General features: G+C 39.9%; 1 long non-coding RNA gene across 1 annotated transcript; it reads right to left on the reverse strand.

The window, feature by feature from the left end:
* Nucleotides 1–2,836: 2,836 nt before the first annotated feature.
* Nucleotides 2,837–3,536, reverse strand: LOC139063693 (uncharacterized). Its single transcript, XR_011517058.1, has 3 exons — nucleotides 3,458–3,536; nucleotides 3,304–3,381; nucleotides 2,837–3,226 (listed from the first exon to the last, which is right to left on the reverse strand). It is a non-coding gene; the product is annotated as an uncharacterized lncRNA (long non-coding RNA).
* Between the last annotated feature and the right edge of the window lie 5,514 nt (nucleotides 3,537–9,050).

The raw sequence follows: 9,050 nt of genomic DNA on the forward strand, positions 1-9,050 counted from the left end.
CTGGCGGTGGGTCAAATCTTGAGACAAACTGTTTCACGTCCGGATCAGTTTTTACCATCTCCTGCCAATCATGTTCCCAAATGACATTCTTTTTTAATCGATGCACAGTTTCCAACGACTGAAGCTTTTCGACGGTTTTGTCATAAATTTCACCAAAAGTGATTTTTCTCAGAGGACATATGGATGACTGTAAGAAACATTTTGGACAGCCGTGGAAAAAACAACCCATATACTCAAACCCTTGTTTGACGCCTGAAATCACAGCATATCCGTCGAGATAAAAATCTCCCACTTTATACTCCCCCAAAGGCGTTAAAGCGTGTTGAATGTCTACATTTTGACTGCGTGAAACCCATTCCAGCCACACGATGCTTGAACTTGAAAATGGTTATTGTTGCGGTCGATAGCCGAGCAGACAAGGAATGGCCAATGTGTCTGGTTTTAGGAATTTTGATCTAAACACGCGCATGCAAGCTGAAGCGATCGTGACAGATTTCAGCGGGTCGATACCTGTTTCATTAAAAAACTCCTCTCTGAAAATACCGCATGCTTTACGCAGAATTTCCACATCGTTTCTACAATAAAACACGGCCTCCTTTCTGAAATCAAACAGCTGCTGTTTAGACACATCGGTGTACCATTCTAAAAATATTTTTTTATGCTCCGGAGACATTTGTTCAAACCCATAATGGCTGACATCTGGATAAGGCCCTTTATAATTCAGATGTTCAAGCGATGAAAATCTGTGAGGAAAATAACCTTTAGTTTTATCTGTAAAGCCCAAAGCAGCTGGAAGGTTGGCTAATTTCATCATGAGAAAACTTAAGGAATCTATGAATCTCAACCCGAAATCTGGATCGTGAAAACTCAGGATTTTACAGCCTTGCATGAGTATATTTTTGGGAACAATTTTTAATTGACACATAGCTCTCAAAATTATATAAGCATCAAATCCACACGCATTGTGTGCAACAAATGTATAATTGCTGAATTTAGGACGACGCATCTGCATAATAAAATCTTTAATGCGATCTAAACCAAATTTCTCCCAAACGTCGCCTGAATCGGATTTTCCACAGATTAAAAAAGGTGTATGCACACCGTTCTGATCTGTAAACGTTTCAGTGTCGTAATAAATAACCTTTTCCGTTAAACCGTCATCTTTTTTTTCAAGCTGAATAAAACAGCAATGATCATCCGTGACCACCGACTGTTTGCAAACGATGCATTTGGTCGCTGAGCAAACGTGCTGTGAACCATTTCCACCCATGGCGATGTAATAAGTTTGTTTACAAATGGTGCATTTTTTAAACATTTCACAAAGAGAAACTAACCTGTTTGCTTGAGGCCTTAAAACAGGTGTTTTGTGAGTTTGAAAACATATTACATTTTGGCATATTCGATTACAATCAGAACATGTGATGAGAGACGTTTCTGTTCGTTTGCATAAATCGGTATTACATACGCGACAGAACCATTTACAATGATGTCCGTTCATGTTATTATAAGGAGAAAAGCACCATGAACAAAAATATTTGGCTCCTAAGAAACCTTTAATATTTTTTATGCCGTAATAATGTTGATTCAGTAGCAAAATGAACAACGGATTTGACCGATCGCTAAAATCTGTTTCAAATTTAGAAATGATTCTGTCGGATCTGTAAAAAATGATTATTTTTCTTTGAACAATATTTTCAAATCGAATCACGTCGCTAAATGAAACGGTTGATTGCTCCTGAAGCCCTGCCTGTTGATGAATATTTTTAGCCACATTCAATAATTCTGTATCTCTCGCTGAGGGATTTAACAGTCCGGCTATGCTTAGCGCAAAACACAACGGCTGATTGGCCTCTGGAGGGCAAATGAGATGGTTTCGTTTTTTATTGACTAATTCGTGATCCAGAATGGTTTCGATTTTTCGTTTCCCACCGCCGGAAGGATTATTTATCACTTGCAGTCTGAAATTAAATTCGTTGTCGGCCTCTAATGCTTCATTTGATTGGACTAACAGATCCAGTAAATACTGAAGCTGATTTAACATATTTGATCCGTCATAATTAAAATTAACGTGGTGCGTCGTGTGCAAAGTATTAATTTCAAACTGGACTCTATCGTTGGGACGCGCGATCTGGCTTCCTCTTTCAGCAAACCTGTTTAATATTTCCATCAGATTAATATAAAACTCGGCTGGGTCGTTGATTGCTTGAAAAGACACTCTCTCTCTAATTTCACGCTGGTTAAAAGCTGCGTTTACGCTCCCTCCGATCTGTCGGTGTTCTATTTGTCTCAAAATTTCATCTACAGCTTGTGGAGATGGGTCATCTGAATTTGCTAGTATTTGATCGATCTCGTTTACGCGCTGCTGGTGTTCTATTTGTCTCAAAATTTCGTTTATTGCTTGTGGAGATGGGTCATCTGAATTTGCTAGTATTTGATCGATCTCGTTTACGCGCTGCCGGTGTTCTATTTGTCTCAAAATTTCGTTTATTGCTTCTGATGAAGGCTCATCTGAATTTGCTAGTATTTGATCGATCTCGTTTGAAACGGCTTGGGATGCTAAAATCTCACTATCTGAAGCTAATTCATCTACTTCACTCAGTCCGCTTACATCAAACCAGTCAGTTAACACCAAATTATCGGCCTCCTCCACTGAGGGATTTTGGCTGGCTAAAATTCTATCTAACATTTCATCATCAACTACGTTTAATTCATCATCAACTACGTTTAATTCATCATCTACTTCAAACAAATCTGAAAGGTCATCAAACCAATTTTCACTCATGATACAAAAGACATTAAAAACCTACTAAAAATGAAGAAAAAAATCTGCGTCGTCCTTACAAAGTGAGCACTTGTTGGACCACATCCACCAGGCCGGAATTCACTTGCAGGAGCAGGTACCCAAGCTTCATCCTGTTTAATCTCTGCAGTGGCGTAAATATGCCCCGCTTCTTCTTCTTCAACCGTTTTTCTGATGAAAAAATAAATAAAAATAAATAAAATGAACGAGCTTTTAATAAATTATATATATAAATTTAACTTACTCTGTACAGGTGCAGGAGGTGGGGCGTTCTCTTCGTCGGTCGTGGGTTGTTCTGAAAGGATAAAAAACATCATCTTTTTTACTTCAAAATTTAATATACTCTGCAGAGCTTTTTGTGAAACAGCTTACCGGCTGGCTGCTCAGGAGCACGTTCAGCGGTTTCAGAGTCGCTGTCGGATTGTTCTGAAAGAATAAAAACAAGGAAAAATATGAACGAATCATCTTTGAAGTAAATAACCACCTTTTTATATATCTCTTACCCTGTGCAGGAGAAGGGGGAGGAGGAGGAGGAGGAGGAGGTGTGGGCGGAGATATTGAAGCGGCTGTCGGATGTTGTTCTGAAAGGATAAAAAACAACGGTAAATGTGAACGAGTCATCTTTGACTTATTAATCAGTTGTTTTTTTATCGTTACCATCCGTCTGCGCATGAGAAGGGGTTGGAGGTGGTGGGGGCTGAGATATTGGGGGTGCGTAGGCCGTCGGCCGTTGCTCTGGAGAATAAAAACGATAAATATGAACGACACATCGCTGACTTATTAATCGCTATTTTGTAATCACTTACCAGCTTCGAGGATTGTCTGTGGCGTGATGGTCCTGTAACGAACAGCTTTCGCATTCGCGTGTGATCTGACGGTATGGCTGGGCTGATACGAATGTAAGACGGTTAGGCTGGTGGATGGAGGCGTGGTTGGGTAAAAGTTATCACTTCCGGGGTAAGGTTGAACCCCCTCCTTTTCTGTAAAATGAGATATTTCTCAGCTGAAGAAAAGAACGTTACGTATATATTTATAAAATCCACTCACTCAGATTGTCGACCGCACGGTTAATTTTAGACAAATCATCCAGGGGAAAAGTTACCGGAGTTTTACAAGTTAATTCCTCAATAGGAATTTCTTCCCACTCGCCGTCCGATATGACAATAGCGTCTGAAAATAAAGATGTTAAACCAGAAAGAGAAAAAAAAGATTTGCGTCTTAAGTTAAAAACTTACCCGTCATCTTAGCTTGTTACACCTCAAATCACGACTCCGAAAATGCGTTTTACATTTTATACAGCTGTTTAAAAAAATCTTGAATAGAAAACGGTTGCGATTGGTCGAAAAAAAAATGTTTATAAACAATACATAGTCATTTGCTTTGTTGTATAGGTAGACAAATGTCTGAATGGGTGTTTAGAGTTGTGTGTGTGTGTGTGTGTGTGTGCGTGCGTGTGTGTGTGTGTGTGTGTGTTTACCTCGTATCCATTGCTTCTTCAAAACTCCCAGGAGCAGAAATAAAAAAACCTTTACGATCCAAAAAATAATAACGGACCGGTTTTGTACCGGACATTTCTTCCTGAAATCGCTTATGAAAAATCTGTTGCGTTGTCAAGCCAATCTCATCATGTCTCAATTCGAACGTTGTTTTTAGCAGAGGAAGGCTATATTCAAAACACGTATCCATCGGTTCTTCTTCTTCTTCGCTCATGTTTCCTTAATAATGGATAAAATGTAGCAGCTCCTTCACTCGTGTGTAAATCCGTTTACGACATGCATGTGCCTTAGTTTAACTATTCTGAGAGGTATGACATTAAAGGTTTGACCAGAGGTACGTCTGCTCTGAGACTTTACTAATCCACCCCTCCCAAAAAACAAACCTCATAAACAGCTTTTTATTTATTTCAGCTGTTATAGGTCCTACAAAAAAGGATCAAATCTTTTCTCTGAGGCAGGAAGCAATGTGTGTGTGTGTGTGTGTGTGTGTGTGTGTGTGTGTGTGTGAGTGTGAGACAGTGAAAACAAAAAGTCACAAAATGTGACACTAAAGGCAGGAGGCGATGGTTAAGCTTTCACTGCTGATGATGACGAACCAAAGATGCTGTTCACCTAAATAGCTCTTTGAAACAATAGCAAGTCATTTGCTTTTGTGAATTGTTTCCATGCCGACTTGGTTAGAATGAGCTCTAAGATAGATGAACCAGATCTTTGTTCACCAACTTCCCCGCCACTCTTTCAATTCAGCCCACCTGCAAAAAAGTAAGTAATTTGCTTTTGCGTGTTGTTTCCGTGACGACTTGGTTCAGTCAGTTCTTTGTTTTAAAACTTTCCCGCCACCTGCAACAAAAAAGGAAGTCAATTGCTTTGTCAGAAGTCGCTGGCCGTGCAAAATTGTTTAGAATGAGCTTTTAGAAAGCTCAACAGATCTTTGTTGAACCAACTTTCCCGCCACTCTTTCAAACAAACCCACCTGCAGAATAATACAGAGTCATTTGCTTTGTGAGTTGTCGACTAAAAGCGTCACGCTGAGGTAAGGATCAACTTTTATTCTTATAGGCTTGAGTATGCAGGGTGCTTTACAATAGAACCATAAATGGTTTAGGATGGCAAACCATTGCTTTTCTGAAGTGAGAGAAATGTTTGAATGGTTTAGTCAAAGACAAATGTTTGAATGTAATCCTTTTACTTCTTAGAGAAGTGTGTGTGTGTGTGTGTGTGTGTGTGTGTGTGTGTGTGTGTGTGCTTACAGCCATTAATTTGATGTGCTGCTGGACATAGAGTTTTACACAATAGTTTTAGTTCTGGTTAAAAGTGTCAGTGAGCTGCATGTAAATATTTACACATTTAAACACAAAGTTTAAGACTGAACATACAAAATCCAAATATCTAATATTTGGGAGAAAAGCACTTTGTGAACATCTGCCAGATGGCTGAGTCTCGAGACCTGCAACCATTTCATAAGTACTTGACCAGCGTGTGGGGCTGTCATTCACAACAGTTAGGCCGCACTCATCCACTGTCAGTGAGCCATGTCATGTTTGATATAAAAAGTCCATGAGTTTAGACTGATATGGTGTGCCAGTAAGGGCTGGTAAATGCATTATAATGGCTGCAGCGTCAGACTGATGTGGTTCTGCTCACTGGTGAGGCTGGCCTTCTTTTTCTTGCTTCTCTGCATTTTGCAGTACAATTTAGATGACAAAACTTTCTGTGTGTTGAATTTAGGTGATGAACATATCTGAGAGGTAAGACATTCCTCTTCCTCGTGGCTTGGTGCTTCATGCATCTCCTCGTGGTTCATCATTTTTTCTTAGAGCTCGGCTTTTCACCATTCGGACAGATCTGAGCTTTTAAAGAGTTATCCACTATAGGATTACACTCAGAAGGGAGGGGGCTGTGGGAACCACTGAGTAACACAATAAGAAACTTCACGCGCCATTACACACATTAGCCTATGACGTGGGGGATCATGGACATCTGGACGCTCAACAATACGCCATTGATGATGCGGCGTGGGGGGTCTAGGCCATCTGGACGATCAACAATACACATGTCCATTTGATTAATGATGCGGCGTGGGGGGGCATGGATTGAACAATACACCTGTCCATTTGATTAATGATAGGAAAGGGGGGCAAGGTCAAGGGTCAAAATGAACAATAGGACTGAAAGGTCAAAAAGGTCAAAGAACAATAGACCTGTCAAAATGTTTGACGAAAGGTATCTTATTATGTCTCTCTAGGGTCAATTGTGAATCTTTCAGGTTGAGGATTTTTCCCTATTCTCGGTTCATTAAAACACACATGATGGTCTATGCCTAACCCGTTAAGGTAATTGAAATTGACCAGACTAAACGCTCCCCACTTAGTCGTTCCTGGGGCTGTGAATCCAGGTGGCACTAAGTCTATAACTTTATCATTCATAATCATTATACGATCTAAAAGACCATTTCCTGTTTTTGTATCATTTACTTCCCAAGTATTTGTTTTATCAATAGAAAACCAATTTGTTTTAACTCGAAGTTGACCATGTTCCATCACAAGAGTTTTAGTTCCCACTAATTTTCTTTCAAAGGTTTCTGCTTCAATCCTTGTGTCCTGGGGGTAATAATCATATTTTTGCTTATTATATCCCTCTCCATACCAGTATGTCATAGGATATGTCTCATACATTCCTTTTCTATAATATCTATAATCTTCTGGAATATCTCTTTGCATATAACCACGTAAGACTTTATAGCATAATTCTCCAGTTCCTAAAGTAGCTATGTTTAGATAAGGAGGCCTAGGTTTAAAAAACTCTCGATCTCCTAATGTGTCTGGACGCAGACCTCCAACTGTTAATCCATATAGTTGTGAATACCAAAAAATACACATCCTTCTAGTTAACCCTTTAGTATTATTACAGACTTCCACCTGACATCCTTCAAGCATTAAAGTGTAATTTCTAGCCCATGTGGGACTGTGATAAAAATCTTTCTTATGGGTTGGTCTAATCATTTCATTTACTGCTTCGAAGATGGAGTCTGCCTCAATTATACTATTAGGAGTAGCTGTACCTTTTTGATAATATGCTCCTGCGATCCTTATTCTAAGTGGCTCGCCTCCCTGCCATATAGCGCTATTATTCGCTTTCCTGGTTAAACAGAGTCTAGTTTCTTCATTCCATGCATGAAATCCTGTATCTAAATTAGTGGGATCAGATTGATCCTTTTTCATCCATTGCACTACTTTTGGGTGTTTAAAATTAGGAACCTCATAAACCCATTCTGTATAAAGAGTGTGTCTTATTTGGTGCAGTTCCCATCCTTGTGGCTGAAGGCCTACCTCATTATGGAGGCAGAAAAATGTCCAGTTAAAATATGTACTATTAGTGGGAAGTATATAATTCTGATATCCTGTGTAGTTTGCATATTCACTACATTTACGTAAGAGTCGAGCTAATTCTGAAGTAGATCTCTTACCCCGCACACCGGGCTCTAGAAAAAGAGGAACGGTTTCTTCACCTTCCTCAGCCTCAGCCAGGGGATCAGACATTGCAGGGGGTACTTTTGATAACCATTTAATCACATTATCTTTTACTTTCTGCCACATGTGACTCTCTCCTATCATGGACAAGGAATCATATTTTAGTGTGGTGTTAGGAGGGGGGGTCGGGCAAACATCTCTTCGTTCCCTCCCTCTTGATAATCTTTGATACCAATGCATAATATTTCCTGTTTGCCAGGAACTTAAACTACTGTCTTTGGTCTGAAAACACCCAAATTCGATTCTACGAGGCCACCATCTTTCTATCTTTATCACTTTGAAAGTGGTGAAGTTGTGTCCCCATTCTAAATCATTTCTAAGGCAATATTTGTAAACCCACAACTCTACTTCACCTGAAGTTTGATTTAAGATTTTCCTTTTCCTTAATATTATCTGACAAGATCGATCAAGCTCTGTGGATCCTGTCTGATCCATTAAGTCTGCCATATACTCTGCCCATGGGCCGGTCTCACCACACTTCGTGTCATTCTTCTCCTCCTGCTCTGCTGCAGAAAATGATGTCACGGAGGGTGTAGCCATGATCCGGTCAAATCCATTTTCTCCACAGGGCAAGCGCAGGCAACCAGTTTTGTTCCCTGTTACACTACAAATCTTGAATCCAATCTGTGTTGCTATCATGCAGGTGGTTATATTCTCATTAAAATCTTCTTTGGGCCATAACAGCTTAATTTTGGATACATTCCAATTCCCTACTAATTGTTGTGGTCCTCCGTGAGTTATGTTATATGTCACCGAGGACACATGATACATTCGGAGATATACATGTACCCCATATGCAATTGCTATACTTAATCCTATGAGGCTAAATTCGAAAAGGATAAAAAAGGCCCATTTAATCCATTTTATTATCCAATTCTTTCCTTTCGGAATATTTACATTTTTCTTTTTAACTTTGGGGTCAACTCCCGCCGGAGTTGCATACCTGACCACTTTTCGTTTTCTGCTGCTTTCCCTCTTATGCTTCTGAGGAGACAACATCTGCAAAACAGAAGCATAAAAATCAGCAGGAAATGAAAGCCCCCTGCTCTAGTTAGTTAGAGTCAGATTGGAGACCAGCCTTCTACGAGACATTCTAGTGTGAGCAGTCCCATAAATCTTAGGCCAATATGCCTCTCCTCTCCAGGTGGTCACTATGTTAACAGCCGAGCTGCAAACGCGACCCGACAGGTCTATTACCTCTATCAAAGTTAACTGATAAGGCAT

Source organism: Nothobranchius furzeri, chromosome 17 (genome assembly GCF_043380555.1).
Source record: "Nothobranchius furzeri strain GRZ-AD chromosome 17, NfurGRZ-RIMD1, whole genome shotgun sequence".
NCBI lineage: Eukaryota > Metazoa > Chordata > Actinopteri > Cyprinodontiformes > Nothobranchiidae > Nothobranchius > Nothobranchius furzeri.